The following is a 26,221-nucleotide window of genomic DNA, read 5'->3' as shown; positions in this document are numbered from 1 at the left end:
TTTCTCCATAAGGGTTAATCAGGATATAACGTTTATAGAATTTTCAATAACAGGTCTGCTATCCGTGAAATGTATTATTAGACTGGGTTCTATTACTTCATTTTTAATATGACATTAAGTTAAATATTATCTTTTGTTACTTTATATTAGCCTTTTCTTTGCCCTGTTATGAGAACAAGTATAATTATGTTACTAATGAGACTTTGAGAGATTAAGGTGTAATAGACATTCTCATTGAATTATTAATGTGCGGAATCCTAGAGTTTTATCCTTTGCCAGAATGCCCACATTTCATTTTGGATAAAATGTGAGTTCTCTACAGAAATAGAGGCCTTTTGAGTCTCCTTTATCATATTTTAAGTGAAGGTTTCCTACTTCCTAGCCTCTCAGACTAAGTATAAGCCCTTCCTGCGCTTCTTGGCTGAACCATTTCCTCTCTCAGCTATAAACTCAGCTGACTTCTCCATAAAATTGTTCTTGCCTCATCCCTGTCTCCAGCCCACAACTTGAATTCTTCCCACTTCTTCCGTTTCTGAGCCAGCATAGCTCTGCTTAGTTGTGTAATTGTTTATATACTTGTGACATGTTCACATGCACGTATTTACCCTGTCCCATCCAGAATCAGAAGTTCCCAAGGAAATGAAGCGTATCTTTTCTTTCTCCATCCCCAGAGCCCTCCATGTCATGCTGGGCCCATAGAGGGAATCAGTAAATCTGTTGCAATTGGTTGGAACCTCCTTTCCCCACCCCGCGCACATTTCCCTTAGGTATCTCCTGCCGAGCTTTGTCTAAAGTAACTGAAGCTTGAGATTTGTATTCTCATTATGCTAATGATCATTACTTCCTTTATTTTTAAAAAGCAGTTGTTGGGATTCAAGCTAACCATGCTATTTTCTGCATAGCACTGAGCAATTCTCAATTAGAAGCCGCCTCTCAGTCTTCTGCTCTCCTAGGTCATCCTTCTCCCCGCAGTAGGAGAGAGGAAGTTGGAATATTTATACTGAGGTGGAGAGCCTTGAGCACTTGAGCCCCAGGGCTGCCTCTGGACTAATATTTCTGTTCAGCTGCTCCCAGGTTTTTCAACAAAAGCTGTCAGAAAGCAAGTTTGTGCCTGAAGAGCAATTTCATCTGTAATTTCCATTTCTTTCTACTCCCTGCAGTGTTTCTTGCTATTGGGTAAATTCTCAGTGGAGTAGCAAGCTCTTGGCACCACAAGCCCTTTTCCTCTTTCAAATTCCATATTCTTTCTTGGAATGTCTGTTTTACAGAGAACTCTATTTTCATAAAACTATCCAGGAATGAGTGTTAGGCTTTCAGCTCTGAAATAATTTCAAAAAATGTATTACAGCAAAAAGGTGCCATTCTTTTAAAAAGTTTAGATTTTCTGTTTATAGAGAAGAACTCCTAGGAATTTTGCGCTTTGCTGAAAATATTAAACACTTTTTCTTATTTTCTCAACATTAATTTTTTTCCTGGGTCTGCAGGGGAAAAAGTTAGGAATTAAAGGCTCTGACTCTGGTTCAGTCTCTAGCTCAGTCATTTGGGCAATTTCCTTTAATTTCATGAACTTCCATTTCCTCATGCATAAAATGATGAGTAGAGTAGACAGATGAAATAGATGCTGTTTAAAGCACCTTTCAAGCCTAAAATGTTATGATTCTAACATCAGATTCACAGCTTCTCAATACCAGGTAAGACCTAGCATTAGTGTTGCCGAAAATATATTTGGGGATATTCTTGATTTTTAAAAAAAAAAAAAAAAAAAAGGCCAGATGAAAAATAAAGACTTTTGAGCCAATGCCATTGACTTCAGTCGGGGTGACTTTCATGTCTTCAGGCAAAGAGAAACGTTTATTAACTGAGGCTTGGGTAATAACTCTTATCGAGTTTAATTACTTGATTTTAAATTAGTCATTGTGACATAGCCAATTTGAACCTTCATAGTCATCATTGTCTTTTGTTAATTATAATAGCCTACATTTAATTAGAATAAGGTACATAGGTCTCTTCTGTACAAGCAAAGCCACCAGGTAGGTACGAGGTAATAACAAAATTTCAGATGGAATTGTGATTTACCTGAAAGCTTTTGCTACCAAGGAAACATAAACTGTCATCCAGTCTGTACTCAAACTCCCTAGACTCCCAGCTCTTTGTTACTTAGACATTCTAAGAAGTATTTTACGTGGAAGATTCACACCAAGTTGACATGACAGTATTCTTGAGGCACGATTATCCACCTCTCTAGTCCGAATCAGGTAACAGATTCCACTTAAGGTGACAAGACACAAGACCAAATTGGAGTCTCAAGCTTAGGACACCATTTAGATTCCTTTATCCCTGTTCATCAATGGTAAAAGGTACAATTTTTTACTCAACCCGCATTTCTTAAACACCAATTCACTTATGAAAATGAATTTATAAATCCATTATATGAATTAATGAATCTTTTAGTTATAGCTCAAGGTAGCAATAGTTGATGCTCCATGTTTCGGGTGAGGATTCCACAGTAGATTCTTCATATGTCAAAGAATGCCCCTAAGATGAAGAATAAAATTAATAAAATCTCTCTCTCTCTCTGTGCCTGTCACACATACACACACAGGTACACACACACATACACACACACACATACACAAACACACACTATACTCTTTATACTACTTTAAGACACATTATTTAAGGCTATGTAACAACATGACAAAAAATTCTAGTAGTGTCAGGGGATATTTACTTCTTAGGAACAAGACTGTACTAATTTTTATCTGCTTCTAGTAATAGTTAATGAATATTAAAACAAAAATAAGTAGTTAACCTTTTTTTTCTTACATAAATAAAAAAGATGCTCTAAATGCTGTATGTATCTTTTTTTTTTTTAACATATAAATTCTCCTGGATATCTTCTTATAGCAGTGTATATAAAGCAGCTGTGTTCATCAATATATTTACTGTATAAATATATTTTATAATTTATAAATTATATTTTATTATTTATAAAACAATCCATGTTGGTTGCAAGTCCAGCATTTCATATTTTCTCTAGAATCTCAGACTGAGTAGCCATAATCATGTGATTATTCCCATTTAAAAAATATTAGGTCTAATTTAAACTGATAAACGCTAATATTTATGAGGCCATAGGTTGACAAACTTTTTTTTAAAAAGGGCCACATTAATAAATATCTTAAGCTTTGAGGGCCATAAAGGTTCTGTCACACTAACTCAAATCTGTCCTCTTAGCACAAAAGCAGCCCTCTACAATATGTAAATTAATGAGCTTTGTTCCAGCAAAATCTTATCTCAAAGTCTGGCTTTGGGCTTGATATGGCCTGGGGGCCAGAGTTTGCTGAGCCCTGCAACTAGACCAGCATCTGTAAGTGACCAACTTGTGCATAGGTTTTCACAAGACTGGGAGCTCCTTAAAGGCAGGGACTGTATCTTATCTCCATTTCCCTCCAGTGCCTCTGTGCACAGTAACTCAATAAATGGTTTTTTTGAATTAAAAAATTAATTCACAGAAGAGGTATAAAATCAATTCATTGTTTTATCATTCTCTGTATCTGAACATGAGCTATGTTACTTTTAGCTGAAGATATTTATATTACAATCTCTGGTCAGTAGACCTGACTTATGTATAGCTAAGGAAATGTACAGGTTTTAAAAATGTTACTAGACATAAAAATTATTTCATCAAGAAATAGAAAAAGAGTTCTCTAACATAGCCAAGGTGCTACGCTATGCATAAGTTCCTGCTGCCTTATAATATTCTCTTATAAACTTTGCTAGATACCATGTTTGCGTTACTGGTTTCATCTGAAGTTTCTCATTATGCTTCATCCAGTTTGTTTTTTGTCCATGATCCAAAATAATAAGCATCACTGATATGCATAATCTCTTCTTTAGATTTTGGAAAAAACTACTCTAATGTTTAATAAGGGCCGTTATTTTATCAAATATGTGTGTGTGTGTGTGTATTTGTGCGTGTGGTTAAGGAGAGAAAACTGGAAAAGGGGTTTATGTCTCCATATGGTACAATTTTGTACTCTTCTAACTCCTGCCCCTAGCTCTATTATATTGAAAATATCTGTACAAATGTGAGTCATGTCTTGTTAGCAAATGATGCAATCTGGAATTCATTTCTTTCTAAACCATGAAGCATCATCCATAAGCAGAATGGTAAACTCCTCCAAACCTCTGTAAACCACATTGAGAAAAAAACCTAGGTCAGGTAGAGCTGTGTTTACATTTTGGCTGGGAGAAGAGATATTTCTAGTTTTTCCACCTGATAGCCTTATAACTTGAGCACAAAATGTCAGGTTTCAATTACTTCAGCCTTTTGGTTCAAGCACATTGTTTCTGATATCCTATCCTTTAATTATTTGAATTTCCAGTGTTGCTCAAGAAGGTGGGTTTATACCAGATTAGTTAGCCTTAAGCTAGTGTTTGAAAGGATCCTCATTGGCCCCATGTATTAAACCCCTCATTTTCTGATCTAAAGCATCCAAATCAACTAGCACACAAATAACCATGAAATACTTACTGGCCACACCTTTTCCTGGCTCTGAAAGAAGCTTCAGGAAGAAGAACAGAAATGAACTTTTATAAAGGGATTCGATTGAGTGAAGAACATTAATCATAACCAAGTAAGTAGAACCTGACAATCCACTTGGCTAGCCTTCAAGGTACTGATATCTTTAGGGATTTCAAGATCTGTATTTCATTTCTCAGGTTTAAAAACATCAAATAACTTTGAAAGGATACCAGAGGTCAAAGTACACGACTAGAGATGGATCAAGAAATAGATCAAGATGATCAGATTTAGTCTTTAAAATTATACTGTGAACTTTGTAGTACTATCTTCATTTGTCACTTGCCCAACTTCTTGCAGATAGTATTCAAACATAGACCATCTAACTCCAGAGCACTGATGTTTAACATTGGCTATAATCCACCATTTTGAATAGTTGATCCCCCAGAGGGATAAGTAGGGATCAATATAAAAAGCGATCATTGGATTACTAGGCCAAGAATTATCCCATCAAATGGTTAAGAAGAATAAATACCATAGTATGTATCCAATGCCATGTATAATTCCTAGCACAAAGTTAAGCACTGGATAAAATGTAGCTATTAATCTTAATAACCCAGATAGGCTCTGAGCAGATTAGCAGGAACGATCTTCTTAATTTATTAAATATGGTGCTAATAGCACCTAATTTTATTAGTATTGTTATTAAACAAAAAACTAACTACGTAAGAAGACATGTGTCCATAACCTGAGAAAACTGTGTTGGTTTCTTTTTTTAAAGAATTCAATTCAATGAGAAAGAGCTTTCAATGCTCGAAAAGTGAGAAGTGTAGGGAATAAGACTCTCCTGTGTTTACATTTTGGACTTGGCTTCTTACTTTCAACTTTATCTTCAGAACTGCCTCCTGGCTGGGGATGTGTTTTCCTCAGTTTAAGGAAGGTGGCAAGAAAAATCCAAGAACATTTTGTTTGTGTGTAACTGATAGGACAAATGATGGCCTCTATCTTGGAGGCCCCAGATAAGTGTTCGGTTACTAAGGCAGGGAAGGACCTGTGGGAGCAATTGTTTCTTGTTTCTCTTATCAAGCTCAGAACAATTTTTCATTTACTGTATTCATGCCACAAGAGCACAGTCAATATTAAATTCCAAAGAAAGGAAAAATCTCTCATAGAAGCAACTGTGTTCAATATACAGCCAGTTTACTCCGGTGAATTGTTAGAAATGGAAAAGTTTCCATTTCTTTTGTGTTTATTCTTGATAGTTGTCTTATAAAAACTGCCTTTTGTAAATAAGGGAAGCCTGGTTTTAAACAGCTTTCACTAATATCTGTCGTTGGAATGTTAAGTTCTACAGAATTGTTGAAAATTAAAATAAATCTGATGGAAATACATCTATATTGCAAAGAAAATATTTTGAAGTATCCTGGCCTGATATTTTCATTTTCGTTCCATCTTGCATGTAAATTGGATTCTGGTCCTTTATGTATACATTGTTACTTAGCCTAAAACCTATGGGATATCATTTAAGCTCAGAGTTGGGCCCTGCTGAATGCCTTGCTCATGGACACCACATTGTCATTGTGTAAATGGTCATTGCTGATGCATACTAAAATTAAAAAAAAGAATTAGTTCCTTGAACAGCAGAAAAGACCTACCACTTAATCTCACTAGGTTTATTAGTCATAGCAAAGCAACCCTACAGATTAGTGAATTGTCTAAGTAGGAACTCAACCGTGTTCTCCAGTTTTTACCTAGCTCCAAGCACAGTGCCGGCAATTCTTGAAGTTCTTAGGCAATGCTGGAGAAGTGAAAAATAATCCACGAAATTCTGATGTCAAAATGAGATAGGTATGCGTTGATGCAGAAGCGTGTCCATGGCAGAAATATTAGATGATTGGAGAAATAAAATAACTAGTACAGACAGCCAGGGTCCTACTAAGTGTAATGCACTATTTATAATAAATGAACATTTGAAACATATTTCAAAGAATGAGTTTTGCAAAGTATCTACATTAATATCAGGGAGTGGCCTAAGCCTTGGGGAAATGAGAGTTCACTGCTTTCAAATTAATGAAGCGGAGCTTTTGTGTTTTCTTGTTTGTGTGCTAAATAAGACTTGTTAACTGGTCACAGTACCTGGCAAATACTAGATGCTGAATCAATGTTTAATGAATTTCATGTATGTATCTTGCTTCAAGTCATTCATGCAAACATTGAAGTGGACAGACAGAGCTCTGCTGACTACTGCTAGCAAATCTTTCTCTAGTTGATCTCAACACTCTATCTGTATTCTTTGGTTACAGTTTTTCAACCAGTTACTAATCTAACTAATTGTAACCAGTTGAACAACTGAACCCAAAGGGTGCAAAGTGGAAACATTTCACTGAAAGTTCTGCTGAGGACAAAGGAAACAACGACAGATCCCCTTCAAAGGGAAAATTCCTTCTCAAGTAGAGGCTATATGGTACCTCTCTGAATTATCATTAATTTGTAATGCTGTATAAGTCTACATGTACTATCTATTTTTTTGGTGAGGCTTATTTGAAGTGTAAGGTACTTCTTCCAAAGAGGATAATACTAACCATGTGTTAATTATTGTCTGAAAATAACCAAGGATATTAATGATAAAAAGATTTGAAAAATATGACACATTTCTTTTATTGATGCTTGTGCCTCAAGGCCGAAGTAAGCTATGCAATGTGAGATGTAAAATCTGATGTAAAATAGACAATTGTTTGTGATTTACACGAGGGAATGTATCCATGTACATCCATGATCAAGGCAGGAGACTATTAGGTGATTATTCCTAAGTTTGTTTCCAAAATAAATTTCTTACTCTTGATGTCATATGCTAGTCGCAGAACATTAAGTTAAAGCTATTGCTCATTGTTTCAAAGTGTTTCTCTAAGAGGACCCAGGTGTTACCATTGACGTAACCCAAATCCAATGTCCTAGTGGCACTGGGAGAGACCTCGGTTCTTCTCACCAACACAGTAAAGAATTATAGAGCAGCAAAGTTTAGGAAAAGTAAAATTTACTGAAGTACATTTCAAGAGAGAAACGGGCTATACCAGAGAAGTCTGTAGTCTTATGGAGGAAGGGAGGTCTGTCTTATATCTGGGCTGTGATGGGAGGTTACAGGAGTGGTGTTAGCTGATTGGTGTGTGAGTTCATTTTGATAGACAGTTGGCTGTTATACATATAACCTCTTGTCAACTGTCATGATTTATAGAAGGAAAATAAAAATATCAAAGATATGCTATTGCATAAAGTTGGGATGTTGGTAAAGTGACATAATATCACAAAATGATTTTCTCCTTAGCCAACTACTGTAAAGTTATATTAATTGTCTTTACAATTAATTGATGATTTCGCTTGAGGCCAGAACCGATAGTGATCGCTCAGACCTGCAGTTCTGAATATTTTGTTCTCCCTTCTATTAGTTTTCTAGATATTCCCAGTTGGCAACTAGTTACAGTTTAGTAATTTTCATGCAGCTTCCTCATGTAGAGTATTGAAATTTGTGACCAGAAATCCCTGCAGAGCTGCTATTGGAATTTCAGCCCACTATTACATTAAATCTGTCTACGGAAACTCAAGAGATCCTGCCTGAGGCTGTCTGATCAACACTCTATAGTCCCTGTGCAAAAGAAGCTGTTAAGATTCCCTTAGGAGGTAAACTGTCTAAAGTGGATCTAACTAGTAGATAGTGATTGAAATGAGGGATATACTGACACTTAATTGGCATCGATCTAGCCTTGAGAAAACTTTGAAAAGCTAAATTGCTTTTTGATTCAGCTTGGAAGGGATAGAGATATACAATATCCTTTGTTTTGTATTATCAGTTCTTAATTATTTATTAGAAAAGTGGAACAAGTCATTCCATAGACAAGGCTCCCCTGAGCTTGGATCACCAAATCATCCTATCTTTTTTTGTTTCAGTCACTGCAGTCATCATCCTCATCCTCATCCTCATCATCAGCATCACATCATCATCATCATCATCATAAATAGCTGCCACTTGTTAGGTGCTCAGCTGTACCTCTGTTTGAACCAGGCATTCTGGGTCCAGAGCCTATGGTCTTACTTTATACTCCTTACCACCCTTCTAATAGCCCAGAGACTCCCACAGGAAAACAAAAAAAGTTGGTGTTATGCTTTTAAAATGAATATAAGATCCACTAAGTTCTATTTTTATTGGGACTCTTTTATGTAATTTTGGAAGGCAATGCCAGAAAAGTTAACTTTAAATTTTTTTAAAAAAAAATTTGAGATATTTATAACCAGAAGCTATGTAGCTATAATTTATTGCTACATTTAGTGTATTAAATTATAACAGGTATTTCTCCTTTCCCCCTTATTAAAAAATCTGTTTGATATCAATTTGGCATACCATCTTTTGTGTGTTCCATGAAACAATAATTTCTTTATAGACTTGAGAATGTCATACATTTTCTCAGCTGTATATTGAGAAATAATAGAAACGAATGGGTTAAGAAATTCTGCTTTTAGATCTCAAATAGTAAAAGCCATCAACATCGAAAGCTCTTCTGTTCTGCTTGAGCCTGACGGAGGATGTGGGAATGGAGAGGTACGGTGTGCGCAGAGTCCCCAACTAGCTAATTGCCCACTCTGAGGCCTCTCTTAGACCTGAGTACAAGTGAAACCTCTACTCTCAGGGAAATTGGGCAACTGCCAGAGTGGTTCGCAGTTTTTAGAGGCACAGAGATTGGGTTTTTCGGCCTTGATCTAAATCTATGATGAGCTAGAGATGGTGTGTACTAATGAAAGTGGAAGCGATTTTTTGAATCAAATGCTTGTTGATGTGGGTCTTCAGAAGTAGGATGTTGATTTGATGCTGCCATGCCTGTCACAAATGCTGCATGTGTAATTATGGTTTTGCTCTAAATAGAATTGCTTTGGGACTATAAAGCAAACCCCATTTCTTCATGTTCCTGCTATCTCCCAACCTCAAAAGAAAAAAAAAAAAGACCAGTACATCCAAAATATCTCTAAGTACCATATGTGGACTAGCATTCTTTTAACATTTAGTGTTATAATGTTTTCAAACAACAAATAACTTTACAGGTAAAGTTCCTTGTGGCAGGATGTGAGTTTGCAGGTTTGTGGTGCTTCCTATCCCTAGTCTTCTATCTGATGCTTTATGTTGGTAATCGTTTTAAAGGGCTCATGGGAGAGTGAACCACAACACATATGTTATTTTTTCAGATCAAGTCAACTTTTCAAATGTCCGTACAACATGGAAAGTCAGGGGCCAACGTGATCTGTCTAAGCGGGGATAGGGCCATTTCCCACCCCTCTAACACATACCCAGGCACGCCTCAGCAAACCACTCACAATTGGAAAAACAAGGGGCTTTCTCTGGTCTTTCTAGAGAATGCTGTTTTTTCTCCCTCCTTTCTCCAGCATCCTGCTATTTCTCTCTATCTCCAGGTCAAAGGCCAGTTCCTCTCAAAAGCATTTAAGCAAAATTAGGACTTCCTTCACTGAACCCGGATTCTTTCTGTGATGTTTTTATAACATTAGCATATTAGATTTACTTTGTCTGTTTATAGATCTGAATCCTCACTATAGGACTGAATGCCTCACAGCACTGAAACTGGTAGGTCTTCAATGTCCACTGCATAAAATAAGTAAATAAAAACAGGAAAGTTTGTTAAGGCAAGCGAGACCAAGGACCACATCCCAGTGAGACTATTCAGCTGGTCATTGGCCATTCTAGCCCAGATCAGCCTGTCTTGCCTCAGTCAGTGGTTAGATCTCAGTCCCTACCCAGGCTGTTGTTTTTCAGTAAATATGTAATTCCAGCTCATCTAATAGCAGAGACCTTGGTAACACCACACACTTGCCCTTGAAGTCTCAGGTTTGCCTTTCTGACACTCCAGAGGATATTAAGTTTCCATGTTACCTACTCTTTTGGACCTCTGTATGCCTCCATTATAGCTCTTAACACAAGGAAAATTAGTTAATTACACAACTTTTTGCTTAATAGAAGTCTCCTCTTTTAGAAGGTAAGCCCATAAATTCAGTGGCTGCTGTATTGATTTATCTCCAATGCCTAGTATGTAGCTGGCTCACAATAAATACCAATTGAATAGATAAATAAACTTTATTCAACTTCCTAAATATGGCATCTAATTTAAATTCACCCCAAATTACCCCTAGTTTAGGAAGGCTTTCTCACTCAACTTCCTCAGCACCAAGATGAACAAAGCTACTATAATTCTATACCCAAACATCTTATCTTGATTGCATTGCCATGATCACAAAAATCTTCCATGATTTTCTTTCCAGACTAGAACTATTTCTGGGTTTGCTAATGAATGATTGTAACTATTGATTTGAGAACCCTTTATTTTCTAATTCCTTAATTTTCATACATTTAACTCTTTCCATTGTATATTTATGCCTTCAATAGATTTGTGTTTGGACAGTCCTTCTTCTAAGTAGTGTGGAGCGTTGAAAAGATGTGTGGAGCACAGTCATCCCAGTTAAGGAACTTAAAAAGTAACAAAAGAGATACCATATATATAAGCCTAGCTAAAGTTTGACTGTGGGACAAAATACTTTTAAGGAGACATAAACCAAGAGCTTAAGTATTTTCCTCAGTTGTCTCTCTCTACTATAGTCTCAACTTCTCTTGGTTTCTCACCAAATAAATGAACTCAGTAAAACTCCTTGAAGTCATTTGCTCAGATGTATGTTTTTAGTGAGGCCTACCTTGACCACCATGTTTACTATTTACTATAACATTGCATTCCCTGACTGTACCACCATTCTCTAACTCTTTCTCTGCCCAATTTATGCTTATCATCTTCTTTAATACTATATAATTTATCTACTTACTATTATCACTGTCTGTCTCACTCCACTAGAATATAAGCTCCATATAGTTCAGGATTTGTTAGTCACTGATATATCCCCAGAACAAGCACTTAATGAATTATAGGCAGTCAATGGATATTTGTTGAATGAATTTATTAAATAAAGCAGGGATTAGCAATTATGCATCTAGATCGGACAAAGGATCTGGGCTGAATCTACTCTCAGATGTACAATCTCAGATGATTTATTTCAAGTCTCTCATTTCCAAATGTTTTGCCCAGGAGAGGCAAAACTTTACCTCTGTCCTCTTAGGATTTCACACTGGACCTGAGAATTAATTTAACATTAAGAAACACATACAAATTTACTTACTGTAAGTTTTACATGACATGGGAGTCCTCATAAGGAAATGAAGACCCAAAGAAGTGGCAAAGGTTAAATGTTTTTCTACTAGGTTGAACAAAGAGAGGCAATTGTGAAAAGTAAGTAAAATACATGAAGGCTAAAGGAAGATAAGAATTATTTTTGCAAGGTCTCTACAGAATTGTCCTTGTCTCTTATGATAAGAATATTTTTTTCCTCCTGGTGTAAAAAAGGGCATCATATACATGAGAGTATAATTTTCTTGTTATCTGGAAGAAAAAGTATGAGTAAAAGTACAATTCTTACACCTGCTACTTTTTAGGTGCCTTTAGCTCAAAATAATTTTTATTCCAAAGTGGCATATTTGAGGGTGGCATATTCTACCATCCTTCACTACCTCCTCGGGTTGTTGGAAGGATAAAAACATATATATGCAAAACATCAAGCCCATAGTAAGTAATAAATATTGGCTATTTGTAAAGTCAATTCACTCCTCTTTCCCATGCAGACATAAATTATACTTGATTTTCCCATTTTTAAAAATGGTAACTAAAAGTCATAGTATATGATGGTTCCCAACGTAATGATTCTGCACTTTGAATTGAGTGACTTTGAGAAATACAAACAATAGGAAACCAGTTTAATGAGAATGAAATAAAATATATGTCATTCTCAAATATATCCCCAGTCTATGTAATTCATCTGAAAGGATTTCAAGATCGAATATGTATTATGCAGATAGTTTCTAGAATAAAAAAATATTGGGATTAACACTGGTCTGCATAGTTAACCTATGGTTTAGCTAATGAAACAATTCAGTCATTTCAACAAACATATCACATACTTTCCATGTGTTACACACAGTGACAACATCTGGTAACAACAATAAAAGATGCGCTTCCTGTCTGAGAGAGCAATTGTAATAGCAATTGTAATATATTGTGAAGAGCTAAGAGTAGAAAGAGGCTTCTAAAATTGGGGGGGCGGGGAACAATCAGTAAAAGGCTCATTAGATCCTTGAGTTGGGCTGAGTATGGCATGTTTTGTTTTTTTCCAAAATACAGAGACATAATGGAGCCTGGATGTTTGGATCCTATGATAAATATGAGGTAGATATTTGAGTTAATTGAATTTTGAAAAAAAATAAAAAGAGACGATCCTAGAAGATTAGAGACCTTGGAGATTTGTAAGTTGACATTGGATTAGATTTAAATTAAGATAACTCAGATGTGCATAACTGGGAAATAAGGCTGATTTTAATACAATTTAAAAGTAATGTAACTCTGAGCATCTCTGAATAAGTGAACGTCCTTCAGCAAAATTCACTAGTAGTAATGTTTGGTAACATTCCTTTAAAAGTAGACTTTTATGTGTGTTTCTTGTTACAGTCAATTACCAGCCTATGATCTGTAGGAACAAATGATCATAGGGATTCAGAGTAGGCCCTGCTTCTCAAAATTTACTGTAGATGCATGGGCCCTCCCCATCCTCTGACCAGTTCTGAAGCAGCTTCCCTACTAATCCTGAAATCTCTTGGCTAGATCTTTCACTACAGACTCTGACCAGAAGAGCATTTACTGCTTATGCATTCATATCAGAAGTCCCAAAGCTCTCTTGATAGTTTTGCACCCAGTTACAGAATATCGCTGTAATCTCACACAACAGCTGAAACATATTTTTCTCATTTCTTTAAATTCCTGTAGCATTTGATATCTCTACCATATAATTTACATTTAATTATAAGTTGTTTTGCACCATTTAATAGTTGTTTCAAGTTTGAATGTCTTGCCTTCCTAAGAAGATTTTTAAAAAAATTCCTTTAAGAAAAAGGGCTCACTGCACAAACATCGAGTAAATCATGAATACTGACTTCACTTCAAATTGACTTAAACATCTTTCAGCAAAGAAGGCCAGTCTGACACAGAACTCATTTTTCTGACTTGTATTTACTTTATATGGGAATAAATACACTGAGTTAATCGGAGTTTGTGAATGAAGCGACTAGATTTCCAATACGATAATGAAGCTTTTTGTTTTGTTTTAAGAAACTGCTCAATGACCAATAGATTTGGAAATGAAAGTTGGGATTTGGTAGGGGTTAAGAACTGTGCCACGACTTAGTGCTGGAAAATTTTCTGCTTTAGTCTATTGAATAAGTATGAGTGTCCTTTGAAGTTTTACATCCCTTTCTTCCTCAACCAGTATAAATTCAAATGCTATTCCTATTTGAGTTACTCTTCCTTCTTTTAGCACTTAAGGCAGCAAACTTTGATGCCTTATTTTCATATGCGCTGATCACTTAGAACTCATTCAAATATTACAATAGAACAGTGGTATAAATCCTAATCCATGGAAAACTTGAAGTTTACTGAAGATGACTCTGATTTAGGCTCTTTTATCTGCTCATTGAGTGTTGGAATGTTACCTAGAACCTTTGTATCATCACAAGGAAGTGGATAAAGCAAAACTACTTTTCAGTCATTCTTATTCAACAAGTACATCCCATCAGATCTTAACTAACTTTTGAGCTAATAACTGCTCTGTGGACCTTCTCTACAGTCTTTATTAAAATGTAACTAAAGGTGTTTTTTTACTGCTTCATAATTAAAGTTTCATACCACTGAGTCCAATTATTTTTAAGGGTAAACAGTAAATCCAGAGGAAAAGTTCCATTTGCTTCACTAAAATTTGTAGAGACTTGTGATTTTTTTTGTATTAATCAATTTGACCTTGAAACAAATAAATAAAATGTCTTAAAACATTTTTAAAGGTTTATCACTTTTTTGGGCACAGAGGAGGAGCTTAACTTTATAACCACATTTAATGTATAACTCAAGTCCATAAATAATGCTGAGAAAAACAGTGGAAAACATTCATAGGTATAAATATTTTTTCATGTAAAACATTAAAATTAAGGATTGTTTGATAAAGATTCTAGACACTTTTGTGAAGCACCTCCCATTTCACTGGTTTATTTTATTATGTTATCAGCTTACAGAAATAGGGACTTGGATTTCTAAAGGCAATTTGCTCTTGATGTTATTTTTAAACTTAAGTCTTTGGATATGTTATAAATATTAAAACTTGAGAATATTTGATGGCTGTTTCTTCATGAATTTGAGTCCTCAGGTATTTCTTATTTTTGTTTTTTCAATTTACCATATTCTTTCAGATACCCAGTACCCAATTTCTATTCCTCTCTCAAATGCTTCTTTTTTTAATATTTTCTTGCTAATCAGAATCTCTACAAGAGTGATCACAAACCTGAAGAAAATGGAACTGTAAATAGTTTTTTAAGTGGCTTCTTGAATAATTGAAGGATTTTACATTTAGACTAATATGCCCTTTGAGCATTAGACAACTCCATTCTTTTCTTGTAGTTCTCTGGCCATTTGTTCCAGACCCTCATCTTTCTTATTTAAGAGCTTTCTGTTCTCATTCCTCAGCAATCAGCATAATAAAGTCCTGCTACAGGGCCATCTGCAGGAAGAAAGAAATAACCTTTATATCAGAGTGCTTTGTCGTGCAAACATTTGTTGTGTGGGATAAAACCTGAGTACATTTACTAAATATCGGTAACATTTATTTGCTTGTTATTTCTTCAGCGAACAAATATAATTGAGCAGCTGTTATGCACCAGGCATTGTTCATTCTTTCAAGTTTTAAAATTGTAATCAGTTCTGTTTTTATAATTTATTATGAAACAAAGTCCTAATCTGGGATCTTTCTTTCCCATTGGATTTTGAGAGTGTAGCATAAAGATTGTGAGACAGAGCTCTAGGATCATAGTACCTATGAAAATCCCAGCGCCAACACGTTCTAGCTGTATGACTTTGGGAAAGTTAATGAACTTCTCTACGCTTCACTCACTTCATCTTTACAATGAGGACAATGATAGTACCTACCAAACCATCTCCTGAAGAGTAAATGAGAAAACACACATAAAGCATATTGACTGGGCTTGGCAGGCAAGAAAGCATTCAATAGAGGTTTTTTGCTATTGTTATTAAATCGTAGTGCTCAGATAGTTGATAGTTACAATCTTTTTTCAACAGTTATTGAGTGGATACTCATGAAAAGTACTTAGAGTAAACTTGGACAGTGAGAAAGACACCACCACCTGCACTGTTATGTTATAAACAAAAGCTCTAAAACCAGTTCTGGCATCAGTGAGGGAAACAGATGTTCCGAATGCCTACTACAATATGTATTTCACTATATGTCTGAGCTGTGGCAAATGTCACTAATGTCATCTCTCTTTCTATTTTAGGTAAGTACATCACCTTTTTTGAAGTTCTATGCAGATGGGTAAGTCTTGCTGTTGGAGCTTTTCATTTTGATTTGCATACTTGGAAAATCTGGACCAGACAATGTGCTTATCACAGTCAGACAAACGCCTTTATTTTATTCAAGGAGAGATCTGGAAAGATAACAGTATTTCCTACACCCATTCCAACTCTGTTTTAAATCATTGGCAGGAAAAAAATACATTTATTATTTTAAATTGGATAAAATGTTGTGCTTAATCTAAGTAATTGAAGATTGAGTTTTTCACTTTGTCAGTAAAAGGCACAGTATTCGAAAGACTTTAGAATAGAAAAAATTATTTCCTTTCTGTTAACCAATCATAAAAACCTCTCTGAAGTAAACATACAAACCTTTACTTTTCTGCTTGCAAATGGGGAATCATTTTTTTTTTTTTTTTTGCATAAAGAGCAGTTATTCCATTATTAGATTATATTAATGAGACATAATTTTGTACCAAATATAAAAGGTGGCCAGTGGCCCTGCAAAACCATGTGTGCAGAACATTGTTGAGAGAATTCCTGTTATGAATGAGAGTTCACGTAGTTAATTTAGTATTTCTATGATAGGCTGTAATCTATCCCCACAGAAGCTTGAATTGGAATAAATCACAACAAAGGATTTAGTAAAGCCTAAGAAAGATGATTAAGCTATGAAGCAATTTACCAAAGGAAGTTATGAAATCTCTGGTGAATTTTAAAAACTACGTAGACAGTTTTATCTGTATTAGGAAATTAAGATTTATCCTGCATTGAGGCAAAGTATTAGATTGACTAATTGTCCTCAGTGATAAAGTCCCAATTTGCTCCTCCAGCTTTAATTTCTACTACTTACACCATATATATTCCATATTCTGTGTATTAGTCTTAAGTCTTCCAAAAAGTGGATGCTAAAATGGGATTAGAAATGCAAGAATTTTAGGAAATTCCCATGTAAGATAAAACAGGGAGAGAGCCAGATAAAGTTGAGTGAAACCTCAGATTATGATACGAGTTTGACCCTAAGCAAAGAGAGAGAGTTTGAGTGGAAGCATTCTAGACTGGGTTAGGTAAAGCCATATGGGAGTCCTCAAGCCAAAATCAGCCATCAGAGGAGTCCTGTATTTCCTGGGAATGAGTTTGCCTCAATATCTTCATTCTTGCCTTGGAGAAGGTCATAGGAGGTATGGCCAACTCAAATGCTGCAGTTGGATTCAGAGGGGGCCTTTGCAAATTATGTTCCCTGTAGTTAGAAGTCTGCAGCCCATTCTCATGTCCACCACACTTACGCTTCTAGGTCTTGGTTCTTTCTTTCTCTATTACAATCCTTCTACCTCTGTCATTTTCGACTTACATTGTCCTGATTCCTCGTGACCAAATTGGTTATCACTTCATTCATGATCTGGACAAGCAAGTGGCTACTGATTATTACTCTCTTTTGGAATTTCATGATTTTTAAAAATATTTTCCTATAGTATTTGTTGCTTTTATTATCCATTTGTTTAAATAATTATTGAGAACTGTGCTTATACTAGATGTCTTCCTATGCTCTGGGGGTCAGAAAAAAATAATGGTTGGATAACATTTTGAAAAGCTCACGGTCTAATTAGAGAGACATTAGTATAAAGTTAATTAAAATACAGTGTAAAAGAGACAGACATATGAACAAAGAGATTTGACAAGACAATAAGGGAGAAGTACCTTTTAGGGGAGAAGGGAAAATAGTGCTGAGGGAGGGAAAATTTCAACGGAAGTGACACTGTTGAGTAGGCAGCGCATTCAAAGACACAGTGGTATGAAAGAGCAAAGAAAAGGTTGATGGTACAGTTAACTTTACATGACCTAGTGCATTTATGGGATTACGATGAAAGGTAAATCTGTTAAATTCACCTAAAACCAACTCGTATAAGGCTTCTAGTCTTGGTAAGATGTTTGGACTATATTCTCTGAGCCTTAATCTAATTCAGGACATCTAAAAGTTATGTGGCCTTAGCTGAATAAAAAACATACTGATGTATATAATTCTATTATGCCAGACCAAATAAAGAAAGATAACTATACATTTTTGTATTTTACATATATAGTATATGTTTAAATACATATCCTATGTTTAAAAACTACTAATGAATAAATTACAATGAAGAAATCACATTTTGATAAAATAAGTTAAAAAATAGAGCACAAGGCCTAAATGTAATGGGAAGATTTAGCAGATTTGTAATTTCAGGTATGAAATTTGTCACGAAAATCTATTTCCTTTTCTGTATACATTACTGTTTATATTGTGTGTTTATAAAGATAAAATTGGAAAATTTAGTGGTGTTCCAAATCACAATTTTATGTTGAGCATGCTTTGTAATGTTTAGGAAACTAGTTGTACAAATTCACCAGAATGTCATTTGACAATTCTAACTTTAAATCTCCATAAACTCTAAAGTCAATGTATTATTCCATTTTATAAGAACTAGAGATATGTCTATGATTTTTATTTTAAAGAAAGCAATTTGAAATGGGAAAATGATGTCATCCTTCACTAAATTACCAGCATAAACATTATGCTTTAAGCAAAAGCTATCTAGAGTTGGGGCGCAAATATGTTGACTGTTTGATTATGACAGAAACAGAGAAGGCTATAGTATCGTTGCCTAAAAACTCAGGTTAGACATATTTAGGTACATAAATATATTTATACATAAGGATATACCCACAAACTAACTCTAAGCTGTTTAAACTAAGCCTGACTAATGGTTTCTAAGTATTTTTGTAGATATTTGCTTACTGTTGCTCACTAGTTTGTACATTTTCTAGCATGTGCCAAGAGTCAAGTTATAGAAGGCATCGATGTTTTTAAGCACAGTTTTTGGCTAAATAACTTAAAAATGAGATAATTATATTACTAGGATAAATGCTATAGAATATATATTCTCAAAATAAATGAATATTTGGTAATTTGCAGTATAGATTCACATCTACTGTTGAGTAATTTTAAAATATATTAACTTTTACTAATTTGGGAGGTAAGATTTTTGTCTAAGAGAGAGAGAAGGAGAAGAGGAGACTAGAAGGGATCAGAAGTTTTCTCATAATAGCTGTCGTCAGTATAGTACCTGAAAAACAGAAAGTGCTCACTAAGTGATTATTGAAGAAATTGGATATGTGATAAATTGAACCTGTGCATGTATATAAACCAAGGTCAACCCCTAGGATTAAAAAGAATACAATGTTTTCAGTTTTTTGTTTTATTTTGTTTTGTTTTGTTTTTGAGAGTGAACTCTAGTATAAACCCATTTTATGTTAAGACTCAGGGCACACAAACAGATACATACAGTTTTATATATTATAATACAAGTGTCAAAAACAAATATTTAGCTCTACAAAGTATGATATGTTCTGATATTCTCTTTTTTATTCATGCTCATTAAAAAATGCTAATCATAGCCCATGAAATAGATTTCATAACCTAACCAATAGAGATTACAGCTCACAGTTTTAAAAATGCTTATATGAGAAAAAAAAATATACATTTATATCGTTATTCAATAATGAGTCTATTAGAGCCATTTATTATAATCATGCCTGAAAAACCAAGGCCAGACAGAGTCTAAGTACTTTCACACAAAAGGAATTTATTTTAATTTAATTTGATGTGATTTCAGATTTACCGTAAAGTTGCAAGAATAGCACAAGGGATTTCTGGATACGTATCACCAAGAGTCCTCTAACATTCTCATCTCATTCTCTCTCTTTCTCTCTTTTTTTCTGTATCTCTCTGTCTCTCTCTGTCTTGCTGTCTTTATCATCTGTCTATCTATCTAGCTATCATCTCCCTATATCATCTATTCATACACACACACATATATACAATTATGTTTATATAATTTTTTTCTTCTGAACTGTTTAAAACTAACTTGTAGGCATGATGTCCTTTTACCTCTAAATACTTAAATATTTCCTAAAAGCATGGAGTTATCTTAGTTACAGTACAATAATCAAAATTAACAAATTAACACCCATACAATGCTATATTCAAATCTACAGACCTTACTTCAAATTTCAATAATTGTCCCAATAATGTTATTTTTGGCCAAAGAAAATATAAATTAATGTTTTGCGATTAGTTGTCATGTCTTTTTAATATCCTTTAAACTAGAACAGTTTCTGAGACTCATATTTCATGGCATTGACATTTTTAAAGAATGCAGGCCAGTTGTTTTGTAGGCTGTCCTTCACTTCGCGTTTTGTGTTTCATTGTGATGAGATTTATGCAGTTTTGGCAGGATTATTATGGGAGTGATTCTAAGTTCTTGTTTCTGGAGGTATCTTTAGTTCCTTTACTAAAATTTTGACTTTAATCATTTGGTTAAAGCAAGGTCTGCCATGTTTCTCCACTGTAAAGTTACTATTTTTCCTCCTTCGTAATTAAAAAGTAACTTGTAGGTGATATTTTGAGACCATGGAAATATTGTTATTCTCAGATCTTTACCCAATAGTTAGAATTCTGCCTGAATCAGTTATTATTATGATGGTTACTAAGGGTAATTATTTCTTCTTCATTTATTAGTTGGCTTTCTATTATAAAAGATAGCATTCCCTTCCTGTTTGTAGTTTGTTTGTTTTGGTATGGACTCGTGGATTCTTTATTTAGCATATTATAATTCTTTAATATTATTAGTTAATATCATTATTTATTTTGATTTCATACTGTCCCAGATTCAGATTGTAGGAGCTCCTTCTATTTGACTCCATTGTCATTTTGATATGACCCTATAATTCTTTGAGCACCTTTGTACTTTTTGGCACAAGATATCTTCTTAAGACTCTTGGATTTTTCCCCATCTTAGCTTTGAAATCAGCTACTTTTCTAAGGATCCTTGGTTCCTTTTAATAGAAAAAGATTTTTATAAACCAAAATTGTTGGGGATGGGTATGTGTGCTCACTGCTACTGGGGAGTTTTTGCTTCTAGGTCTTCTCAACAGATATAGGGGGAAAGTATATGTATATTCATACTCATATACATAAATGTGTACATAAATATATATACCCACACACATCTGTATCCATGTATTTATCCAGGTCTCTCTATATATTAAATCTGTGATTTCACACTGATACTTCCAGTTCTGATCCAACACCACAGTGGTCATTCTATCCATCTCCATTTTCAAATCAACAACTTCCTTGCAACGGTGAGAAACTTGGCTTTCGTTATTCACAATATATTACATATTTGTAATCCTAGAATGTAGTTTTGGAAATTAGTTTCAAAATTGCTAACCCCTGCTTCTGGATAAAAAAAAATAAAAGAAAATAAAAGCCTATAAGCCTTTTAATTAGACTTTGTAATATTCTTTCTGTTTTATATCCTTAATCCTGTATTTAAGTCATTTGGTTAATACTCCTCTCACTCCAATTCAATGTAGTTGTGTTACTAATCTGAAATATAGTTCGGTTAATTTGTTTTAGTTTTAAAGTTTGTTTTCACGTAAGGCTGAATCAAACAATATGGGGTCGTCATTTTCTATTTCTATATTTAAAATATGTTGCTAATAATTCCGTTCTCACAATAATAAAAATTGCCTCACACCATTAAATAACTGAGGTAGATATTCATTGTTTCATAGAGTAGATAAAATGCCTTGGGTCAGAATATCTGATGAACTTTGTCTTGGACCAAACTTTAGGATAATCTGGAAAAAAATAAGGACAAATGTTGGTTCATGAGTATTCGCTAATATTTTTTTGAGTAAATTTCAAATGCATGTGTGGGGTTTTGGATTTTGATATCATTTGATATGGTTATTTATACCTCATCTCATTTTCATTAGTGTGGATGATCAAAATTAAAACATAAAACCTTATTTATTAATGTTTTCATGCTTTTGTTTAAAAAAAAAAGATTTAATCCTAATTTTAAAAATGTATAAAAGAACTATGGAAAGCTCTTCTGGGTATTTATCCGAAGAAAACCAAAACAACAATTCATAAAGATCTATGCATCTCTATGCTCATGGCAACACAATTTACAACAGCTAAGATATGAAAGCAACCTAAATGCCCATCAACAGACAATTGGATAAAGAAGTTATGGTTCATATATACAGTGGAATATTACTTAGCCATTAAAAAAAAAATGAAATTCTACCATTTGCAACAACATGAATGGATCTAGAGGTTATTATGCTGAGTGAAATAAATCAGACAGAGAAAGATAAATACCATGTGATTTCACTTATATGTGGATTCTAAGAAAAAAAGAACAAATTAATTGAACAGATTCACAAATATAGAGGACAATCTGGTGACAGCCAGAGGGGAGGAGGATTGGAGGGCTGGGAGAAAGGGGTGAAGGGTTAAAGAAGTACAAATTAGTAGTTGATAGATGGTCATGAGGTTAGGGAGCATGGCATAGGGAATGCAGTTAGCATTAATGTAATGGCAGGGTGAAGAGTCAGAGAAGAGAAAGGGTAATTAGCGAGATCATTTTATAAACTGTATAAACGTCTAACCAATGTACTTTATGCTTGAAACTAATAATAAAATAAAATTGAAAAAAAGAAACACAAATGTAAAAGTATATTTGGTATTTGGAGTTAAATTTAGATTTGAACTTCCTCAAAAACATGGTAAATAAGGAAACCCAATAATATTTATATCTTCAGGAGAGGAAACCTTCTTCCTGCAATTAATTCTAAGACTTTTCATTAGTATCTTCACACAAAACAAGATGACAATGTCTTTAACAGCAATTTTGTGTGAGTTACATAAAAGCACATTATTCATTATATAGGTAAATATGTGTTCTTATACTTAACCTTGATACGTGGTTAAAGTCAAGCTATTAACCATTATCCTATTAAGAATTTCTGTAGAAATTTAAGTCATTACAGATCTGATTACTTAATATTGCTTAGTTATACATAGCAGAATGGCTTTGCAGCCTTGCCATTAGATTATATCTCATGGATCATTTGTCTCAACTTGGCAGAGACTTGATTGCAGAAGCTAGATGGCTGTCAATTTGACATTTAGCTCTTTGTCTGGAGTGTGAATAATCTGAAATTTCTATTGAAGTAAGACCCAGAGGGTTTATATTACAGGATTATAGTTAGCAAAGTCACCAGGAAATGTTTATAGAGGCAAGATAACCACAGATGTATCTGATTACCTTTTTGGAACACTTGCAGTAGAATTTTTTACTGTTTGTGATGTGGTCAAAAGCAGTAAAATAAAATAAATAAAATAAAAAAACAGGAAAGTGTTTTTTTTTTTTCTTTTCAAAATGGAAAAATAATCACTGTATCAAGATAATCAGTTATATTTAAGTTGGTATGAAAAAGTATCCTCCCTTTAAATCACTGTTACTATGACACTTAAGTACTCCAATCTAGAAAATGTTTCTAGGTTCAGCAACTTTGGAGTTAAACTTTATTGCCCTTTCCCTATCATAAAGCTGTACGGTAGGAGCTGTATCATTATAAGAGAGGCTGATTATGTAGCATATCATGGGTTAAAAGTAAATGTTGATTTTTTCTATTATTATTGTCTTTTGCCAAATTAGAGAAAAAAAAATTAAAGGAATGATCTTATCTCTGAGTCTACTTTGAAGTTAATTTGAAAATTTACTGAAATGGAAATTTTAGAATGGAAATGATAGAAAGACTAGCAATAGCCACTCTAAATAAGGGGTAAGGAAGTGGGCACACATGTATTTTTTGAGAGACTACAAATTAGATATACTTAAAAAGGTAATTTTAATCTTCCATGTCAAAAGTCTTAAAAATATGCATATACTTTAAATGTAGCAATTTCTCTTCTAAACATTTATTATCAGATAGTAAAGAAATGGGCAAAGATAATTATATAAGCATGCTCATTAATGAGTTGTTGATAATAGTCAAATATTTGGGAGTGAATGTATATTAATAACAGACTATTTAAAATTATGATGCTTCCATATGTTTACAAAAATAGTGATAGAGATATTAACATTAATAAAAGTATACATAATGTAATTCTTAACACATTTTGAATACTTAAACTAAAAACATGAAACTGATCTATCTGATAGGGTTATAGATATTCTTTATTTATCTTTATGCCTTAAATAAGTTTTGAAATGTTATTACTTTTACAATAAAAAGTTATAACAGAATATTATAATAAAAATAGCCTAGCAAGAATTTCTCTTAACATCACACAAATATAAACACAAATGGAGGCAATGCTATTATGAACCAAAGGTATTAATTCCATCATCTGGCTTTCACAGCTATATATTTGCAAATATTTTCTCCCATTTTGTGGAGAGAATCCTTTGAAACACAAAAGTTTTTAATTAGTATAAAGTCTAATCTATTCGTATTGCTTGTTTTGGGAGTGTCATAGCTAAAAATCTATTACTTAATTCAAAGTCACAGAGAATAATTTACACCTATGCTTTCTTCTAAGAGTTTTATAATTTTAGTTCTTATATTTATGTCTTTGTTCCATTTTGAGTTGACTTTGTATATGGTGTGAGATAGGGATCGAGTTTTACCCTTTTACAGGTGAATATCCACTTGTTCCAAAACCATTTGTTGAAAAAATATTCTTTCCCACTGAATGGTCTTAGAACCCTTGCTGAAAATCAATTGGTTCTATATAAATATATATGTTTATTACATATATATGGATTTCTTTCTGGACTCCGAATTCTATTCCATTGATTTATATATCTGTATTTGTGCCAATCTACATTGGTTTAATTACTGTTGATTTGTAGTAAGTTTTGAAATTGAGAAGTATAAGTTAACTAACTTTGTTCTTTTTTCAAGATTATTTTGGCTACTCCAGATTCCTTGTAATTCCATAAGGATTCAAGGATTAGCTTGTCAATTTATAAAAGGAAGCCATGGAATATTTTCATAAGGATTGCATTACATTTTTAGATTGCTTTGGACGATACTGTCATATTAACAATATTAAGTCTTCTAATTCATGCACATGAGATATCTTTTTAATTATTTATATCTTTAATTTCTTTCAATGATATTTCATAATTTTTTTGTGTACAAGTCTTGTACTTCTCTTGATAAATTTATTCTGTAGTATTTTATTCATTTTATTCGTTTATTCATACATTTTTTTTAAAGAAAGTCAAACTTTTTTTCATTTTTTTTGTGATGAGTTTAAGGTATTTGAACAATTTCTGGGAGACTGACTCATCATTTTATGCCTTTGTAGTTTATTCATTCACCTCTGGTTTAAGCATTCAGGAGATCATTTATTTACTTAAGTCAGCATTTATTGAGTACTTAGAATATACTTAATAGAACTTGAGAATACCAGAATAAGTGAGGGTTCTGACCCCTAGGAATTAAAAGTTCGGTGCAGAGATTATCATAAACATACAAAAATACATGTTAGGCTGTGTCAAAGTGTGAACAATGTGGTTGAGGAATATAGTCACAAATGACTCCTCTTGATGAATCACACCTAGGAAATGTCAAAGGGGACAAAACAATTGGTATTGGGGTGATCTGGATCCCTGGATTGGTTAGCTCAAGGCTAATTCAGAATACCTTTTCATTTCTCATTCTTCTTTTAAACACTGTTATAATAATATAAGTACATTCTGCTGTTATTATGTTAGTCTTGATCAATAAGAGTCTTACAGTAATGTAGAACTACCATTACAAGTGTCACTTCTGTCCATCTAGTTGAAAAAGCAATTTGGATCAACTATGTAATCTATAATTCTTTGAAATCCACACCTCTCATTGTTCTTTTTCAGAAAAACAAGGAGAAAGAACAATGAGAGAAAATTATGGCTAGTGTAACTTGATTTTGTGTGTATCACCATTTCTCAGTTGTCCCTGATGGCTCAAGTTGATTGCTGTCTCTCTATCTTAGTGTGATAAGAATCAATAAGATGGTTAGTTTGAAAAAAATTTAAGCTTATACTTAAAAAAGGCTAGATAAATGCAAAGTAGTGTATTGTTTTTGGTAGGTCAAGAGAGGCCAGATCACTGGAATATAGATAGCATATAAATTAACTCACTGCTGTAAGAAAGCTAAATAGTAAAGAAACATTTTAATATGTTCCATCGAGCATTTGCTTTTATACATGTGGTAGAATGATGACACCTGTTTTAACTATGACTTTCTGTTGATATAAATACAGATATCTACTGATTAAAAACTTATACTTCCAATAACTTTTCT

The 26,221-nt window shown here is 33.8% G+C and overlaps 1 protein-coding gene across 6 annotated transcripts in view; it reads left to right on the top strand.

The window, feature by feature from the left end:
- PDE4D (phosphodiesterase 4D) overlaps positions 1 to 26,221 on the top strand; it is a 1,171,348-nt gene that overhangs the window by 608,300 nt on the left and 536,827 nt on the right. The window lies entirely within an intron of this gene.

The sequence above is a fragment of the Pteropus medius genome, unplaced genomic scaffold (assembly GCF_902729225.1).
Source record: "Pteropus medius unplaced genomic scaffold, Ma_sr-lr_union100, whole genome shotgun sequence".
In the NCBI taxonomy this organism is placed as follows: domain Eukaryota; kingdom Metazoa; phylum Chordata; class Mammalia; order Chiroptera; family Pteropodidae; genus Pteropus; species Pteropus medius.
Note: the sequence above shows the minus strand (reverse complement) of the source record. Positions and strands in the feature narration are given on the sequence as shown.